This window comes from Aedes albopictus, chromosome 2 (assembly GCF_035046485.1).
Source record: "Aedes albopictus strain Foshan chromosome 2, AalbF5, whole genome shotgun sequence".
Taxonomy (NCBI): domain Eukaryota; kingdom Metazoa; phylum Arthropoda; class Insecta; order Diptera; family Culicidae; genus Aedes; species Aedes albopictus.
Window position 1 is genome coordinate 402,720,125 of NC_085137.1, and position 20,863 is coordinate 402,740,987.

General features: G+C 38.6%; 1 long non-coding RNA gene across 1 annotated transcript in view; it reads right to left on the reverse strand.

Moving 5' to 3' along the window:
• The window catches only part of LOC115270957 (uncharacterized), a 120,119-nt gene that overhangs the window by 90,027 nt on the left and 9,229 nt on the right, over nt 1-20,863 (reverse strand). Inside the window, exon 2 of the long non-coding RNA XR_003899667.2 lies at nt 13,239-13,326. This is a non-coding gene — a long non-coding RNA (uncharacterized LOC115270957). The remainder of the gene's footprint in view (nt 1-13,238; nt 13,327-20,863) is intronic.

Consider the following 20,863-nt stretch of genomic DNA (forward strand, 5'->3'; position numbering starts at 1 on the left):
AACATCAGTGCCACGCTTCACAGTGAAAAACTGTGCCCCTGGAAGTGCCTTGTTGTCCAATATGACATACGTTTCATCATCCATGATTATGCACTTGTAATTTTTGCTCAAAATATCGTCGTACAGTTTCCGAGCCCGAGTTTTCACATACTCCGCCAGAATTTGACTGTTTTTTTTGACATTTCTGTTTTGGGTAAGTCTTCAGGGAATTACGCTCCTTGGCGCGCTGAACCATACCAATAGTCGTTCCACACTTTTTTGCGCAATCTATGATGAATACCTCCTTTTTTCTTTTGAAGATTTTGCAAATTTTGCTGTCCAAATTTGACTTGGACGCACCTGGTTTTCTGTCGCGTCCGGGTGAGTCTATCAGTGTGTTATGCATACCGAAACTTTTGCTAATTTTCTTAGCGATAATCATTTTTCATAGCAGTACCTGGTCACAATCGATTTTCGCTTCTCATCCGTAAACACTGGCGTTGCTCCACTTGAGAAAAAACTTTAACTTTTAATGAAGGTTATCTTTTGTTTACAACGCTAGCAACACATAAACACACAGCAGTTGTCAAAATAATACTTAGTCTTTTTAATACAGGGCCTCAAAGGTGTACTCATAATTAACGATACAGTCCTTATGATGAATATTGTGTACTTATTGGAGACATCTTTTCTCGTAGATAGGGTATCGGGATGCTTCGTTGGCATAGTCCCCTCGTTCGGCCTATCTCAACGTTAACCAAAAACTCAAACAAACATGCATAACTGGATATCGGAAAAGCTATGAAGCAAACAACTGTAACATTTCCTTTCAATTTTAGCACTTTGGAGCATTAAAATTGAATGAAAATGTCACTTTGTTTAGCTTTTGTTGGCGCCATGATTCTTCGGCTTAGTGGGTAGTCTATACACATGATCATAAATGGCATGATTCTGGAACATTTCGAATTGACTTTTCAATAACTGAACATTTGATGCGACGGTCAAAGACGCTATTTTGAACTTGTATATTTGTTTTCAACGAATAATAAATATTTTATAAATTCAATGTGGGCCGAATATTGAGGACATTTTTTTCACTATGTACCCAAATCTTGGCCCATCAGTAAAGTGACGTCAAAAACAGCGATAAAAAGACGTCAACAACATTTCTTGCGTAAGAACCAGAAAGAACGAACAGGAAGAAAGATTTTGTGTACGGTGACTGTAAAAATATAACACAATAATAGGGATGCGTTGTTTTCGTTAATAAATTAAGAAAACACTTTAGTTTAAGTAATTTATTTACAGTTTTTTGAAAATTTGGCTCCGAAAATGTAATTTACAAGTAAGATTGGTGAACAAACAGAGATAATACTTCAGCAGAAATATTGAAAAAATGAGATAATAAGTGGTTCTAGTGCATCGAAAGCAATAGGCCAACGTTGTATCCACTAATAGGCCAATTTTTGTACCGTAGACCAACGTTGCATACCATCGCATCGAATCTTTTCAACGTAATTAAGTAAGTTCTTGAATATTTACGTTTGTTTACTTTCAATTGGTAAAACATGCATTGCCTAGAGTGCGTAATAGGGTCAACATATTATTTCTAGTGCTTTTATTTCATGAGTTATGGTCAAAATTGTCAAGGCGGCTTGCAAATTAGGCCAAGGAATGGTACATATACCCTATCGCCGAAAATTTTGTAATAAAAAAAACCTATACCCTTAAATAATACATGCTTGCCGAATTTCTGTTTCTTTTTGCCGAGGTCAGCACAATCAAGTAATGTTTTAATGCCGAAAATCAGTAAAACAGTCTCATATTGATTTTAATTGAAATCAACACTCAGATAGGCCTGTTCGGTATATGTATATACATAAAGACATCGCTCACGCGGAATTAATTACATGTTATACATTCTTTTCTCAAATAATTATTTCAATAATCTCAATCTTGTACAGTTACACCAGATTTTTTTTGAACTGGTCGGTTTTTGCTATTGCAACAGGATCAAAACTGACTAAGTTATAGCAAAAAAAACGACCCACGCAAAACAAAAAGCGGGTGCATTTTATCTTTCCGCTCTTATAGATGAAACGATCATTTCACTACCCACACCCAAAGAAGCGCTTCAACATACAAGCGACTTCATCGATCAAATCACGCGAGTCGTTGATGCGCACGAAATAGGCGAAAAAGGATGTGAAAACATCATGCGCACCCTCATTGAAAACCTCATGCACTATGGCCTATCAAACATCCCTCTTCTCATCTCATAACTTATCGCATCCGATCGCATCTCACCTTACCCACTATGGTCACAGCCTAATGGACTTGGCTTCTGTTGTCGCTTCTGCTGCTGTTGCTGCTGATGGTGGTGGTCTGGAAGATTGGTGGTAGCTTTGATGAGTAGGAGAAATTGAAGAGAGAGTGAGTGTAGGGGTCCGGGTGTTAATTGAGACGTTTCCAAATGGTGGCACGAGCTTGCACTTTTTCTGTGTAGAGCTATTTTGAAAGGTCTGTCGAAAAAGATATAATAATGATCTGGCTCGAATTTAACACACAGTAAATATCGATGGTGTCTGGAGCTGTCAAACTTGGCAAGAAATGTTGCGGAGATGAAATCTAAGGTCCGAGATGAACTAGCCTAGGGCTAAAAATCTCGTTAATACAGATAAAAAAAATGAAATCTGAGGTGGATAGATAACCAGGTTGTCTATATTTTTCCAGTGTTATCTACTGAATATCTGGAAAAAAGGCAGGACTTCTGAATGCTATTCAGAATTATGAATCGAAATTTATAACGTTGCGGATTCGCCTAGAACGAAAAGTCAGACAAATATAAACACAATAAAGAAGTCTACAAGAACTTCAAAACTATAGATATACAGTGCGAGAAATAAGTACAGTAGACGTTCGATAAGTGCAACATGTTTACGTTTCAGTTACCGAATGAAATTCGTTAACTGCAACGACTGACAGCCGTCAAACAGTTGTCAATTGTTGTTGGACGCAGCCAGAATGCACTCAAAAACATCGCAATGCAGCTGTAGTGCATCTGAAAAACATCGCAACTCTGTTGACGTTTTGTTTTTGATAGATAGCGGTGCGATAACTGCAAAATTGTTGCACTTAGCGGACTTGCAGTTAAAAAGCATTGCAGTTAAACCGTTTGCACCGAGCGAACGTCTACTGTATAAAGACAGAGCCGATTTCCATACAAAATAATCATGTTTGAGGATCAAAATCTCTGTTGTAAGAAGAGGCTTTCAGCCCTTACCCGCTGTTACCCGGCAGGGCGGCCTAAAGCAGGATACCTCCACAAAATTCTGGATTTCGGATGAAATTAATTCGTAAAATAAATAAATTTTGCAATAAACTTTTATATTAATTTATCTGACCTGTTTTGCCCCGTTCTCCCCAAGGCACTTCGGCTTCGGTCGACTCGTTGGGGCCCTTCGATAAACAGCAGCGGTGGCGATGGTCGTCGTTGGCTTCGCTCCCGCACGGATTATGCAGAGCTTCTTCTTCTTCTTTCTTCTTCGATTTCTTCTTCTTTGGGCACTTTCAGACTGCAGAGCAGTCGTCCTTTGCGTTTAGCTAGGGGGAAGAGCGGGCTCCTTTGTCGGATCCCCCCTAGCGACGGTGGCGATAATACGCCGGGCAAGTCACTCGCCGTGACTAGCCCTGGTAGTCTCCGCAAAGTACTACCACAGGTGGTGAGCCCCTTTTCACCTACCTGTCTTCGTTCTCCTTGGCGATTAGCTACACGGGCGAGACAGGCTCAATTGGCTTAGCCCGTGTAGCGAGAACGGTGGGTTTGGGATGCTTTGTTAAACCGCCGGGAAGCGAATTTCTCCTTGGTGATTAGCTTCCCGTGATGGCGGCGATCCACTACCCTGAAGCACTACAGCACTAATCACTGGCACTTCACTGTTCCCGAACCGCGGGCCGGCACTTTCCCCCTTGGAATGACTAACGGACACTGCTGGGAACAACCATCCAGCTGGAACAAACGACACGGAGGCCAAATAGCACTTTCCCGGTCAAATTAAACGGGGGTTAAAACTCGCGTCCGTCGCGTTTCGCGGTTCGTAACTTTCTCTTGATCAAAACAAAAACAGCCACACACCGCACTCGATTGTTTCTGCTGCTGCTGCTGCTGCTGCTGTCGATGTGTGCAATGAGGGGGAGATTGGGGTTCAAATGACTCACCGATACAATAAGTGCGATACAATTTCCCTACATTCTAACTAAATAAATATCAAATAAAAAGTAAATATAAAAACAAACAAATAAAAATGATCCAAAACACAGTGGTGTAGGTGGGTGAAATGCACGTAACGACAAAAGTACACAAAATTGTAAGCACGGGTTACACTGTTTCTAGCGATTCGATTGTGATGGAATTTTGGCTGCAACCTTAAAATAACTAGAATTTTAGCTAGTATTATAAATCATCATCCATGAAAATATTTACATTGACTTTTCAGATTCAAATAAATATAAAGTCACTTTTTGTATGGAAATAGTGTCTTTATATTTGTTTGAAGCTGAAAAGTCAATGTAAACATTTGCATGGATGATGATTTATGATACTAGCTGAAATTCTTGCTATTTTAAGGTGGCAGCCAACATTCCATTGCAATCGAATCGCTAGAAACAGAGATTTTGATCATCAAACATGATTATTTTGTATGGAAATCAACCCTGTCTTAATACTTATTTCTTGCACTGCAGTAGAGTAAAAATAGATCCGCGAAGATGAATCCGTTGTATCCAAACGAATTGTTAAAATCTGTATCAGAACGAGCATGACGCCACGATTCGGATAACACCAATGGAGCGCATGACGTCATATTCAATCATCGCACACTTGAAAATTTTCTACTCACACGCTTGAAACATCCTACTCAGTGGTGTCCGCGTATCTATGTTTACTCTACTATCTATATTCAAAACCATGAGACGCTTTCCTAAGAATAGCTTTAGAAACTGTGGGGTTTATTTATCATTCGGATTAGCGGAATTAATTTGTCCACAAAAGGCTAAGCAGTTGTTTTCACTTATTATTTCCAGTTTTGTTGACTTCATTCAGGTATGTATGTGATCCTTTACTGATTATGTGAGTTCCATTCAGAATCCACTCTCACAATCATGTAAAATCCACTTACTATAAATACTCCTCCAAATACTTCCTTCCGAGATAACTGTGGAGATGCAGAGCAACTAGTACAGGTATATTTTGTTTTTGTTAACATGATCCGCGATTTTCAGTTGACAAACAGGGAATAGTGATAAAAGCGAAATAATTTTCTTTGATACAATATTTTGCAACATTTCAATCTGAACTGAAAGTTTTATTATCAAAACATTCCTAAAGTTTCCTTTCTGCAGTTTACAATACTTTTTCATTGTTTTTTGTCGTCTTCTAGCATAACTTGGTTGCAGAGCTGCCACATTATCTGTATTCCATACACGAAAAAAGTTGGCACCCCCTCGTTAAAGTGTTTTACAAGAGCTGTATGCTTAAAAAATAGTTTCAAAAATATAGTATTTTTTCAGATAACAAACTTGTTTCATTGTCTTGTGGATTAAAAATAAACGAGGTGGTGCCATTTTTTTTCGTATACAACCCTGTAATATGGCAGCTCTGCTTGGTTGTACAGTTTAAATTTTACAGTTTTTTAACTGACACCGATCAAATTCATCTGTCTATTTTCGCTGAACGCGAGAGTGACACACTTCCTGGAATGATCAATGTTCCAGAACGCGATTTCGAAATCAAGATGAGTTAATAAATAAGGATATGTTTCCTACCTTCCGGTAGGCACTGCTTCGTGAGTATCTCTTGAAATTCTTGCAGGGATTCTTCAGGGATTTAGAAAATCTTAAAAAAATTCTAAGCAATCACTTGAAACTTCACCAGACCAGAACTTCTTTTAAGTTCTCTTCTTGATGATTTCTCTAAGTTATCTCGAAGAATTTGATGCCAATTTTTCGAAGAAAGATTTCTTCAGATGTTCCTTCTGGGATTAACCCAAATGTCTTTTCTTTCTGGAGTTTCTTCATGAATTTCTTTAGGAATTCCACCACGAATCGGAACTCACTAATAAAAACATTCTGTTTTTAACCAAGACATTCTCTTAAAATTCATTCAGGTGTTGCCTTTAGATTAACCAAGACTTTTCTTCCGAAATTCCTATAGATGTTCTTCTGATTCTTCAGAATTACTTACGGGAATTCTTCCAAGATTATTTTCAAAAATCTCTCCAGAAATTCTTCTTGAAATTCCTCCAGGAGTTTCTTCTATGGTTCCCCCAGAGTTCATTCCTAGAATTGCTTTAAAAGTTTTTCTTAAATTTTAAGAAATTAAATCTTAAGAATTCTTCAAAATTTTCTTCTAGTATTTTTACTGGAGAAGCTTCTGGGACTTATCCCAATATTTCCCCACGTGTTATCAGTAGGATGCCAACAGGAGTTCTTTTAAGTAATTGTGCAGCAGGAGTTTCTTCTGGAACTTTGATTTTAAATACTATCAATCTTTATTCGTCTTTTGAATTTCTTCAGGATTTCTTACTGCGATTCTTTCAAGAATCCTTCTGGGAATTCTCTGGGAGTTTATTCTAGGAATCCTGAAGGGAGAGACCTCCGGCCCTCCAGAGCTACTTTTGGGAATCCCTCAGGAGTTCCTTCTTCGAATTCTCCAGAAGTTCTTTCTGTGAGCTCTCCTTGCGGTTCTTATAGAAATCATCCAGGAGGATCTTTCTGGCTCCCGTTGAAAATCCTCCAGGAGTTCCTTGAGGGAATCCTTCAGAAGTTCCTTCTAAGTATCCTGCAGAAGTTTTTTCTAGAAATCCTCCAAGAGTTTCTTGTGGAAGATCTTCAGGATTGATAGGATTCCTTGATGATTTTCTTCGGGGAATCCTGGATAAATCTCTAAAGCGTATCCGAGTAGGTGGAAAAATCTAACGAATAGCATATTCAGTTAGGTATTACTGATTGAATTACTTAAGAACAAAAATTGATATTGGTTTGATTGATATTAGAGATAAAAGATCAGAAATAATAGCAGAATCTAGTATGATGAATTGTTCAATAAAAGCTTGATAATCGTGCTCGAAATCGCGAGGGAGGGAAGGGAAGCAACCCCAAACAGAGAGGCAGTAAACACTGAGTGAGGAAGATGGGAACTAAAAGAGAATCGATGATGATTTCGGGTAGAGAAGTGCGTTTTTTCCCCGAGGGTTTTTTTTTTGTATGGGAGTGGAACTCGCGAGTGCTTTTTGAGTGTGAGTGGACGTGAGAAACACAACCAACAACTATGAGTGTTGGACGAACTCCTCCGAGCTCACGCTCGGTGCTGTCGAGGATTTGCGTTGTGATTTCTGAGTTTTATTTCCATTCCTCGGAAAATCGCTTCCTCGTTTTCTCGCGAGAGAGTTTCTGTCAAGCCTGATTACAAGATCAAACCAATATCAGACAATGGGAATAAGAACATGAGGTTCTTAGTTTCCACAGCTCAGAAAGGGGCACATGGCATTTCACTAACATTGAGCCATCTCAATGCAGGGTTGGACGAAAAGCCAAAAACGTGAACTTTTTCATTAGAGTCTGTAAACGTGATTTTATTGGCATGGTGTCTTCGGATGAAAATTTTCTAAGAATAGGGAGCGCCCGTTGTCGTCTGACTTTAGTTCGCAGCTTTGCCACAGGCGGTGCAGAAAAATCCATCTTTTTATTTGACTTTTTTGTATGTTGTCTTCGGCAAAGTTCTAGAAATGCTCAATACAAATATCTTGGCCGAAGACACCAGCCTTTTATCTATCTATTGTTTCAAGATACAGACGTATTTATGAAGGGACCCCAAAAAAAACGCGCAGTTTTAAAAAGGTTGAAATATTCATATTGTAAAATGTCAAAATAAACAGCTTTGTAGAAGTGAAAAGGGTTCTAAAATGTCAATAGAGTTAGTTATGATTGAGCAAAAAAATACAGTTTGAGATGAATTACTATCTTGGATGCAAATTAAACCCCACTTGGTTCAATATCTTCTTCTTCCTCTTATTCTTCTTCTTCTGTATGGTTCTACGCTCCCACTGGAAATTGGCTTGCCTCTCTTCAACTTAGTAGTCATTGAGTATTTCCACAGTTATTAATTGAAGGGCTTTCTTTGCCTGCTATGAATTTGTATATTGCGAGGCCAGGACAATGATACACTATGCCCAGGGAGTCGAGAAAATTTTCCCGACCGGAATGGGAATCGAACACACCGTCTCCGGTTTGGTGACCCAAGCCTTAACAACTAGGCTATCTGTAAACCCAGGATTAACCCAGATGTCCCCTTTAAATTCTTTCTGAGGTTTCCTCAGGAATTTAAACTGGAATCGGAATTTACTAATGGATTTTAACCAAGACATCCTCTTGAAATTCATTCAAGAGTTGATTTTTAAATTCACCAGACTTCTGATTTTTTAGAATTGCTTATAGGAATTCTTCAAAGATTATTTTCTGATATCTCTCCAGAAATTCTTACTTCCTCCTTTGAATCTATATTCAACATAAGAATTTCTCCAAGATCTCTTACTGCGTTTCCTCCAAGAGTTCATTCTGGGAATCCTCTAAGAGTTTATTCTAGGAATTCTGAAGGTGTTGCTTCTGGGAGACCTCCGGGAGCTGCTTTTGGGAATCCTCCAGGAGTTCCTTCTGAAAATTCTTCAAAAGTTCCTTCCTGGAGCCCTCTGGTGGTTGTTATAAAAATCTCCAGAAGCTCCAAAACTTTCTTTTGAAAATCCTCCAAAAGTTTCCTGAGGGAATCCTTTACAAGTTGCTTATGGAAATCCTTCAGAAGTCTCTTCTAGGAATCCTTCAAAAGTTTTCTCATGAAATCCTTCAAGAGTTCCTTGTGGTAGATTTTTAGGATTGATGGGATTCCTTGATGATTTTCTTCAGGGAATCCTTCGGAAGTTACTGGAGAAATCTCTAAAGCGAATTCTTGATTCCCAGACTTAACTACTATTGTGTTGCTGTTTGGTCTCGCAGTCTTAAGGGGAATGGAAAACACTTGTTTTGACTGCTCCCAACGTTTCTGTCCGTTTGGGACCTTTTCCAAGGATTTAAGCTAAAAGGTTTTCGGATCAAAAACAGTTTTTCTAAATTTAAGAAGTCATACTTTCGTCTTGGTTTAGTTTTACTTCGATCGAGTATGGATTATCGTGATGCGAACAAACTGTTGCTTCTCCAGCGGTCTGGAATTTCACGATTTTCCACCATTTTGATTTTGTATAAGACCATATTCGTCTGAAACATCATTTGAAGACGCTGAATGTATCTTTCCTCGTAAATCTGGGTCCTAGGCCACTGTGCGTTGGTTATCAAACTTACTTTTAATTAAAAATCCAGCCGATCGGCATATTTTCCGGCATTCCATAAGGGATTTTTATCGGGATTTTTATTGAGACTCTTCCAGGGATTATTCCGGATATTGTATCAGGGATTATTCGTTGATTTTTTTTTTCAGGTATTCGTTTAAGGAATTTCTCCCGGAATTGCTGCATTAGTTCCATTTCGGATTCCTCTAAGCTATGCAGTGGTCTAAATCTAAATTATTCCTTCGAGATTTCTCCCGTGCTTCCTTCATTAGTTCCTTCCGGGAATCCTTCGTGTCCACCCGGGATTTTTTCATTGATTATTCCCGGAATTCCTTCAGGACATTTCTTCCTAGACAGTTATTTTTAAGGATTTCTTTAGCGGAATATCTCGGAATTCCTTTATTAATTTATTTCATTGATTCTTCCCAGGAGGAGCTTCGGAACTCATTCAAGTATTCCTCCTAAAATCCACCTGGAAAGTTTCTCTGAGATTGCTCCTGGATATTTTCACATTTTTAGATATTTCTGCATTGATTCTTCGTGGATTTTCTATAGGGATTTCTCCAAAGATTTTTACGGGAATCCTTCCGCCGATTTCGTCAATGATTTCTCTGGGAAGCCATTCGGGATTCCTTCAGGGATTTCTCTCTGGAATACTTCCTAGATATCTCCTGGGGTTCTTTCAGGGATTCCCTCCGAGATTCTTTCAGAAATTCCTCCAGGATTCTCTCAAGGACTCCTCTTGAGTTTCTTCCAGGGATTACTCAAGTATTCTGTTCCCCTCACGGATTGCTTCTGGGATTCTATGAGGGATTTACGCTGAGATACCTCCTGTCTGGATTCTTTCAGGAATTCCTTCCGGTAATCGTCACGAGATCCATTCAGATATTTTTTTCCGATATTTTTTTATCTGTATTCCGATATTTTTTATCTGTATTAACGAGACCCATGCTTTACTTAATTCCCGGGAGTAGGATTCGATCCCAGTGTGATTCTAAAAGGGTACTGCCAAACATTGGATGAGTTGGCGTGAAATTTTTCGTGTGGCAGGCACGAAGATAATCAAGGAAGTCAATGAAATTACCGTCACGAAAAGTTCCTGGACCGACCGGGACTCGAACACGTCACCCTCAGCATAAACATGCTGAATACCCACGCATTTCCAGCTGTGACTATTTGGGTTCAATATATGGCTCTAAATTCCAAGCTTTTGTTTCTAGTTCCTATTTTCTAACTTCTAGGTCCTAGATGTAAGGACTAACTACCCACTGAAACGGATTCCTAACTCTCAGTTGATCCTTTTTGCTGATCAGTCTTAACTGAGGCTGATCTATCGATTGTAGCGCCACCTATATACAAAACTATGAAGAAACCATCATCATTTGTTCTTGTGAAATTCATCATCACCATGTTGTTCATCTTCGCTGCCACCATCAGTAATCACAATCGTTGTAGCAGTCCGACCGAACTGCAACTTTACCCACTTTTATAGCACTCCGACCAGTCAGTGCGTCAGAGACTAGTTAGTTTGTAATCGCATGTTATATCTAGATATAACCCCACAGTAGTATAGTTTGGGAAAAGTACTTCTAAATTTAGCACCGTCTAGACGACACGATCGACCAAATCTGCGTATTTGTCGTTTTGGGTGTATATTTTCTACGATCTACTTGGTCCGGTTTGTCGGTCTGTCTATCTGTCTGCAGCTCCCCTCGAGCTCGATCGGAAGAATTTGCCGACTTGCAGCATCAGTGTTCGCCGGAGCGCGTTCTTTCTCACTTTCATCTTAACTACGGCGAATTTCACACTGATTCGTCTGTCTCCCCCCCAATGTGTGTGATCTATTTAGAGGTGTCGGCGAAAGCAGGAAGTTGCTGGCTGGCAGACGGCATCCATTTCTAAGTATGGATGAACCGAGTGGGAGGAGGGGTGGTGTAGGATATGAGTTAGGGTTAAGGAAATAGCGCAAAACATTGATTGGATTCATTCGGTTCGCTTTTACCGTGCCTAGGCAATTGAAGCACGCGTCGTCCGTCGCGTTTTATGTCATAAGGTTTTTGAGTAGGAGCTAGGCAAAATCATATAGCGAAGTACATAGCTTGTAATTGATAAACAGCATCTAGTTTCTAGCTTCTAACTTTTAGCTTCAGGTTTCTAACTTCGAACTTACAGCTTCAGGACTCTAGTTTCTGGCTTTCAGCTCAGAATTCTAGCAAGAATTAGTTAATAGCTTCCTGCTTCTACCTTTTATTTCCACGTTTCGAGATTCTCACTTATAACTTCTAGTTTCTAGCTTTCTTTTTGTTTCGAAATTCTACCTTTCTCTAACTACAAGATCATAATTCAAAGATTAGATTCGCTTTAAGCTTCTCGATTTAGATTCTCGCTTTTAGATTCTTGTTTCTTGCTTCTTTCAGAAACTAGAAGCTTCTTCTGGCTTCTCGTTTCGAGCATCTAACTTGTACCTTATACAGTTTCTAGCATCCTGCTTCAAGATTTTATCTTCTAATTTTTGGTTTCAACATTCAAGCTTGTCTGTGTGAACGATTCACACAGACAAGCTTGCGAGTTATTACACTTAAAAAGTGATTGTGTTACATGTTATATTTTTACTTGTAATTATGTCCCTGAACGTATATGCACATTTGTAGCGCTCCGACGTAAGACAGAGTCTGGGTTTGAGATTCATATCGAGCCACAATTAACTACAAGACAGGCAAATCATTCTCTAACACGGACACCAAAATGTAGTTGTCTGATGTGAAATTCGAATCGGGTGACTCATCAGGGTTAGAGATCCTAGACAAAATACTAGCTGTGAACGCAGCAGCAAAGATGGTGAACAAGGAGACGTTTATTTTCCATACGATTTTGACAGTTGTTTCACTGAACCTCAGTAAAATTGATTACCGAAACTACCGAGATCGTACTGCTGTTCTAATCTCGTCAAATTGTTATCCGCCCAATCTGCTATCCATCAGGCCAACAGTACACGTTTTATGTCGCATGTTATGAATTGTTATTTTATCGTGAATTTGTAGTGTTCTTGTTTTCGTAACATGGTGTCAACTCAGTAGCGTTTCGTAATCTCACTTTTTACCTGTTCAACGACCCTACAACTTGCAATTGCGGAGGATTCGGGATCAGAATGAAATTGAAATGGACGGAAACGGCTATTCTCGCCATTTTCTACAAACTACAAGCCAGTTTTTGAGAAATTTCAAGAATTTACATTCGTTGAACAGGTAGATTTGAGGTTAGGGAATCGCCACTGTGTCAACTGATCGTTAAGACCAGTGTCTAGCTTCTAACGTCTATCTTCTAGTTTCTAGCTTCCAGCTTCAACTTCCTAATTTTTATATTCTAGATTCCAATTTTCAGCTTTTATCCTCAAGCTTCTAGTTTCAATTTTTTGGCTTCCAATTTATTGCTTCTAGTTTCATTTCTAGCTTATACTTAGATTTTTGCTTCTAGATTTGAACTAGCTTCAGTTTATAGTTCTTAGTTTTTAGGTTCTAACTTTTAACTTCTTTCTTTTAATTTCTATCTAGTTTTTGTTTCCGATTTCTAGCTTACAGTATCTGATTTTTAGCATCTAATTTTTAGTTTTTAGCTTCTAATTTAGCATAAATCTTCTAGCGTCTAGCACTTACTTTTCCTCTTCAATCTTCTATTATCTAACTTCCATTTCCTAGTTTCCAGCGTCTAGCTTCAAACTCCGATTTCTAGCTTGTAGCTTACATCATGTTTACATTTCTAGTTTCTAGCTTCTAACTTCTGGCTTCTGCGTTCTAGCTTCTACCTAGATCTTTTTTTTATTATTTTGCGATAAATTTCAGCAGTTACAACCATTTAAAGGACGGGACACACACACACAACACTCACCTGTCAATTGTCTGCGACGAGGTCGCAAAGTTGTTGAGCGAATGTATCGGGTCATTTTTCTCGAACAGATACCCGAACGAGTCGCCCGCTGCATTGGGAAGATGGAAAAAAAGAAAGAAAAAAAAATCATAGAATTAGAGTCGATGCGTTTACATGGGAATTTTTAGTAGAGACAACAATCGTTTAGTTTCCGGTTCCCACCGCTGTTGGTGGAAGGGCGCTGTTCGTAGGGTAGCGCACCCAGAAATCGCCCACACCCCAGTTTTCGCCCACCCTCTGGATCTTTTTTATTTTAAACACATTAAATCTGTTTTTGAAAGATCAATTTTAATGACAATCAATAGTTTTACATTATTACTAATCAAAAACCTATAATTGTAGCATTATATTCTGAAATTGATTCATAAATCGTATGTTTAAACGAACCATGCATAACCAAGCCCTCAGCATATGCTGAATCACTAGAAAGGCCATAAATGAAAATAGGCATAAATGTATATATTAAAAGTGTTTCTCGATATATTTTCGCTTATAACGTTGAATATCAAATAAATTACGTTTTAAAAGCTTTTTTAAGTGGAAATATTGTGATTTACTTCGCAAAATTCCAATTACATCAGAAGGCGAAAACTGGTACTCGAATTAAGTCGCTGATCCATAATTCGCCCTGGACGAATCTTCATATACTGTACTTCTCATACCCGCTGAGCCAGTTTTCGTCCCTCTTTGGCGAACATTATCGAAAAGCTGTTATTTTTATAAAAGCAGTGAGAATGCCTAAAATAGCTTTATTTCTAGTTCAAAATCGTTTATATCTCGTAGCTAATTTGATAAGAGGGTGGACTGGAACAAAAATCTTTGAGGGGAGGGGTTATATTGTTAAGCAATACAAACTTAGGCCAAGGCGCATGTGATTTTTACCTTCTTCTGGTGGGCTTCGTGGCCGTGCGGCTAGAGGCGTCAGTCATCTAGACGTTTCGTAAGCCTCGGAGTGTGGGTTCGATTCCCGCTCCAGTCGGGGAAAACTTTTCGTGTAACGGAAAATTCTCCACAGTGGCCCGGTGTTATGTGTGTTGTCCGTTGTCATATGTTAGTGCTTGTTCAGTCTGTACAACCTCTGGTTGAAGACGGTGTAGTGTCTTTTTTTTCTTAATGATAAAGCCACGATGTTTTTGTTTCAAAGAATAATGAAATTGAAGGAAGTTAAAACTCTGTCAGATTCAAGAAAACGTGTATTCAAATCTTTTGGATTGATTTACAAAATTTAGAAGCAGGATGACGGGTTCCTCATTATACACTCTGCCGTATAAGGCAGACAGAGTCTATACAGTCAAAGCGTTAAATAAAAGCATTGGTATTCAACAAGACCATAATGAGGGTGACGGGTTCAATTCCTGGTCGATACAAGAACTTTTCGGAAATTCTTTGACATCCTTTAGCAAAGAATATCTTTGTATCTGCCACTCAATTAAGAAATGCAAAATGATTATTTTCAGAGAAAAGCTCTTAGTTTATAAATGTGGAAGAGCATTATACAAGCTAAGAAACAGACTTTGTAAATCATCAGAAATATTGATATCAAACATCTTGAAGTTTATTCTGTAGATTCATTCTGTTATAAAATTAATGCAATGAAGAATTAAGTTCTCCTGAGGGCTATAACAGCTTTTTTGATTGCAACCTAAGCAACATCTGTAGGTAGAAAACGTCCGTATAGATTATTTATGTTGGTTCCGAGTCACAATAGGTTGTTATTCTGAAGTTTAATACCTATATGTTGGTGTTGCATATGTATAACAATGCTTCTCGACACAGGACAAGGAGTTTGACCGAAAGCCATTTTGCGGAAAAGCATCTGGCGAAAAGGGTCGTTTAGCCGAATGGCGTTTGAACGAGTTATGATCAACAGATTTTAGAGGCGCAGAAAAACTTTGGATAACATTCTGGTCTAGTTAGCAATAATGACACATCCCACGCACTTAAACACCGCAGTTTTTCAACTTCATCAAACGATATTTCCGGGCTCCTACTGTCGATTTTGTTTCTTTTTGCACCAAAATGAACATAATTACTTCTATTCTTCTAGTAGTATTCGAAACTTAAAAAAAACTGATTCGAGAAAGTAGAAAATTTATTGGCGTTCAGCCAAAATTTGTATTTTTTTATTGTGCGATGGTGTTCCGCTACGCCGTATTTCTTGTTTCCTTCCGAAGTTAAATGATACAATTCCCAAAGCATAAATTAAATCTTCTAGTCAAATCTGATCGCTTGATGCGCTGGTTAGCATGTTGTTAACATCATAACAATTTTTTAAGCAAAAATTTGATTCTCGCGCAAAATGTAACGCTTGGAATGTGTCCAATATGATAATCAGAAATATTTCCTTCTTCAAATCATACGCTATTCTTTTTAGTTTTACCGTTTAAGGGATTAGTAGGCGTTGAAATGGTAAATAATTTCGAAAGAGTTTTTTCCGTCTTTTCTGTTCTTTCGAATTTTACTGATAGTGAAAACAGTGACATTATCACTCAAGCTCACAATTTTCTTTTCAGCCCAACGGAATTCGGCCAAACGGTATTCGGGCAAATGGCAATACGCCAAATGACTCTTTCGATCAAATGACTTTCGGCTAAATAGCATTCGGCCAAATTAATATGAACCCAGTCCACTGTGTGGTGTAACAGGCAAGACATGGAGCATACAATAACACAAAATTCAGCTCACTATTTCTGATCTCCATCGATTGTACCCTATTTAAAAAAAAAAAGATTGCTTCACCGGTTCATTTTGGTAACTGTTCAATGGAAGAAAAATTTCTGTAGCAAATAAGGTGAATTTGATTAAAAAAAAATGGAAAATTGACGAAAATATGAGCAATTTTGTCATGTGGATACCTTGCCGACTATTTATGGTGTATTTTTCATCAGGCAACATAGATCAATAATTTTGACGTCATACATTATTATTTTAGTTTTCCTACATAGAAATGCCATTATCTTAAGCAACAAAACTTATAAAGTATGCTCAAACAAAAAAAAAATCAAAGTGGGCGAAAACTGGTTCCAATGGTGGGCGAAAATAGGATCACGGGGGTCGAAATTAGGGACCTTGAGATCGTTTTTAATTAAACCATTTAATTAAGATTACACAATATTATTTGTATTTTTTGTTCCGTAATATAAAAAATACATGCGTTTTTACATATTATCGGAAAAATATGAGATATACTTGCTCTAGAAGCATGATTTTTATGCTGTGGAAGACAAATTCACACATAAACTGGGCGATTTCTGGGTGCGCTACCCTATAATACAAAACGCGGAATGATGTTGAAGCGACGGTTTGTGTCGGTGGTTGGAATCGGAACCTGCTCTGTCGTGCGGTTGGTAAGGTTGGTGCTCATGCTGAAAATATCGAAAATTGTTACAACACCCTAACAGATTTCTACTCGGTTACTGAGTGAAAAGTAAACATCGAAAATACATATGTACGTGTAACGCTATTAGCATTGACCTAGTTCGAATGGCACGGAAGGTAAAATATTTCCTTATCTATCCATCATCCAAGTTGAATACAGTCGATATCTTATCTCGCCATTTATTCAATCAATTTTGCTTCTGTTTCTGTGCATGAAACAAGCTGTGTGTGTGTACTTTGCTTTTAATTTCTTGGATGTATTACTTACGAATAGGCTTATGTTTTTTTTAAGTGGTAAAGCCGAAATTCTACTTTGCCAAATTTCACTAAAATAGATCTTCGGGATATTGACCTTAGGTTTGGTAATTTACAACTTCAGTTTTCTCGTACTGATACCGTATCGTATTGTTTATATGAGTTGGCATGGTTGGTATTGGTATGAGTTTCTGCCCAAAAGCAATCGGAACGGTCGAAATCTCTAGAGAAAAATAAATATATTGCCATAGTTGATGATTCTAACGAATTTTAGGAAAATAAAATACTCCATAGCAAACAACTATTAAATTTATTTATTTTAACTATCGTGCATAGTCAAATCAAACTGAGATTATGTTTGAACCCTATTTAACATTGAATTCCGGTTGAGCCAACTGAACATGGTTTACAATTACTACTACGATTTCTCCGTGATAGGAGCTAGAAAACATCCTTAAGATTTTCTCAGACGAATTCTAGAATTGATTCCCAGAAGGAAAAAAAATAAAGAAATTCTGATGATGCAGTTGACTTTGTGTTTCTCCGACATAATTAGATTCTTAAGTCGCATTATTAGCAGAGTCCTCTGCACGAATGGGAACACTTACTTGCTATTTTATCATCTCAGATCCATGCTATTAAAACACAGTGAATGGAGGGCTTCTACCTGGTAGTTTTATCTCAAAGTTTGCCGAATAAAGCAAGGGTCGCCTGCGCATACCAAAGTCATGGCAGAGCTATATAATAGCGACTCTCTACTCCAGGTGAGTGTAATTTACTTGAAGAAACATCTAAAAAAATCCCAAGAGGCGTCACTGGAGAACTCCTTGGAGATATTCCAGCTGAAATTTCTGAAGGAATCCTTGGAAGTATACCTGGAAAATTTACCCGAGGAATTATAGTTGAAATCCTACAGCAATTCCGAGAGTAATATCTGTAGAAATCACTAGAGGAATTCCCGGATAAATCCCTCCAATCTCCAAAGAAATCCCTGTTAAGATTTCAAATGAAATTTCTGAAAAAAAAATCTGGGGGAATATTTGGAGCAATTCCTGGAGAAATCCCAACATAAAAGGCTTGAGAAATTAATATCTACCAGGAGAATTCGCAGCAAAAAAAAATCTGGAATAACCTCTGCAGGAATTTTAGAAGAATTTGCAAAAGAAATTCCTTAAACTATACCAAGAGATTTTCCTGTAGGAATACCATGAAGAAACCCTGGAAGAATCCATAGAAGAAGCCCTATAGGGAAACTTATAGAGGAGAAATCTCTTGGGAAATTTCTGCATAAATTGTTTGAGCGTTTTTTTGGAATAGCTAAAGGTGTCCAAATTTTTTTTAATCCCTAGTAGAATTTCTGGAGGAATCCCATCAAAACATTTTGAATGAAACTTGAGAAAAAAATCTCGCGCTTAGTATCATACTGGCGTATCTGCAATGATCGATTCCTATTTATCGATTTTCTCTCTTATTAATTACATAGCCGTAAATCCATTTCGGTTGTTATTGGTTGTTCTATATGATAGTCCTAGTCGTTCTTTACCGAAACGTATTGGGAGTTCATCCGAAAACAGATCGTATCGTATCGTAAGAGAAAATTGATGATGACTTAACCCGAGAATTAAGAAAGACCCAAAGCAAATCTCAAGATAAATTCGTGGAATAATGCACGTAGTAATGTTAGGTACGATTATTGGGGAAATCCTTACAAAAATTTCTGCATACATCCCTAGCGGAGTTCCTCTAGAAATATCTGGGAAAGTTGTCTCAGAAATACCAGCAAAAAATTCTGGTACTGTTTAGAGGTACCACAGGTGAAATTCCTTGAATAATTCTAAGGGACATATCGCAACGGATTCTTATAAAAATTCCCGGAAGAATTCCTGGAGAAACACTACCAGAAATTCCTGAAAAAATTCCAGCCAAAAATCTGGGGAAAATCGGAGCACAAACTTCTGGAGAAATCCCTTCTCTGAAAATAAAAAAAAAAGCCTTGCTAGAAAGCTCTGGAGGAAATTTTTAAGAAATTCCCGGAAGAAGCTCAGAGGCAACTGCAGTAGCAAACCCAGCAGGAAATCTACCGCATGAACCTCAGCAAAAATTCGCGTAGCACTTCCAGCAAGGGTCATTCCTAGGCCACGTAGATCCTATTTTGATCATCTTCGATGACAAATAATGAACACATTTTCAGATAGAAGGCCATATATGAGCGAAATTTCATTTGAATTCAAAAAGGTCGTATCTACGCGATTCGTGCGTTAAGTTGGAAATGCTCAAGAGGATGACGGGTCTGGTCAAAGTCTACGGTCCAAACAAATTTCGAGAAAAAAATGTATTAACAACATTCTACATACGAAGGGGGAGGGGGATCTGAGAGAGCCAAAAATTGGTCTACGTAATTTATGGACACGGCCTTTTCACATCGAGCCAAAGTAACTTGAGAACCTCTGCTCCGTATGTAAGTACGCCCGGCGAGTTCCATGGATTCACAGTCAGCCGCAGTGTCAGTAACTACGTAGCCATAAGTGAGACGACGGCGACAGGAAAATAGAGAGATAAGAGAAGAATTTTACTATCATATCATCGTCTGATTAGGAGTGAGTGATAGCGATTCCCGCTCGAGGAATGGGAATTGCGGTCTGGGAAAAACGATGACTAACATATTTGGTGTCCGGTTGGTGGGGGGTTTGTAGGTGATGCGTCGTCAGGTGCAAATGAAGAAATGCGTGGGATGAGAAAAGATTTTCGTCGTCTGTTTATCCAAGCTATTGGCACGATTAGCTGCTGACAGGGCGGCAGCGGCCCATGTCCCATATAGCCTCAGCTGTAAACATGTGGATATCTAGCATGACCACGCTGGAAGTGACGGGTTCGATTCACGGTCGCTTCAGAAACTTTTCGTACAGGAATTTTCCTTGACTTCCTTGAGCATAGAGTATCTTCATGCCTGCCACACGATATACACATTAGCGTGGTTCATCGGAACCGTTTTCTCAGATCAAAGCTTTGTTGGTTCCGTTTCGGGTCCTGAGTATCTGTGCAAAATTTGAGCACGATCGGTTGCGTCTACACTTTGCGCATTGCAATTGAAATTTGTATGGAATTTTGTATGGAAAAACCTATTTTTTTTGCATTTTTGTCATAAGTTGAAAAAGTTTGTCTGAAACTTTTTAACCGATACTGTAAAATGATAGCCTAGGATGTTCTGAAAAACTTTCACTGTTGAAAACGCTTTGACATCCATGTGCACAACAGAACATGTGCTCGATGAACAAATTGAGATTTGAAATTATGAAAAGAAATCCACGTACTCCGGTGAGACTCGAACTCACGACTCCCAATTCGCTAGACGGGCGCTTCTATTGACATTTGTAAGGTGCTACGGTCACCCTTACCGTATTCGGTCGGCCGAGGACCGACCCGTCGAGAGTCCGACTGCACACTAATTACCATACCAATAAGTGATTGGGAGGCTGTGCCCGAAGCTCTCGACAATTAAAAATAACTTCCTCTCCCGCTTTGACATACATGTGCACAACAGACAATGTGTTAGATGTTCATATAATCCCATCCGAAGGAGGTTTGGATTGTGAAAAGAAGATAACCATATGCGATTGTGGAATCGAGTTCAGTTCTAGGCGACGGAGATAGTCGAGTGACTCCGTAGCTTGAGTTCGAGTCTCACCGGAGTACGTGGATTTCTTTTCATAATTTCAAATCTCAATTTGTTCATCGAGCACATGTTCTGTTGTGCACATGGATGTCAAAGCATTTTCAACAGTGTAATTTCCCACATGGCTTGGTCAGCCAAAGCAAAATCAAGAAATTGACATTTGAAAAACTTTGATGAAGACCGCAAACCGATCCGATGCTTGTAAAAACAGCTATAACCAACGAACCACATGCATGTGGTTATGTTTTAACATGCAAAGGAATAACAATAGCAACAAAAC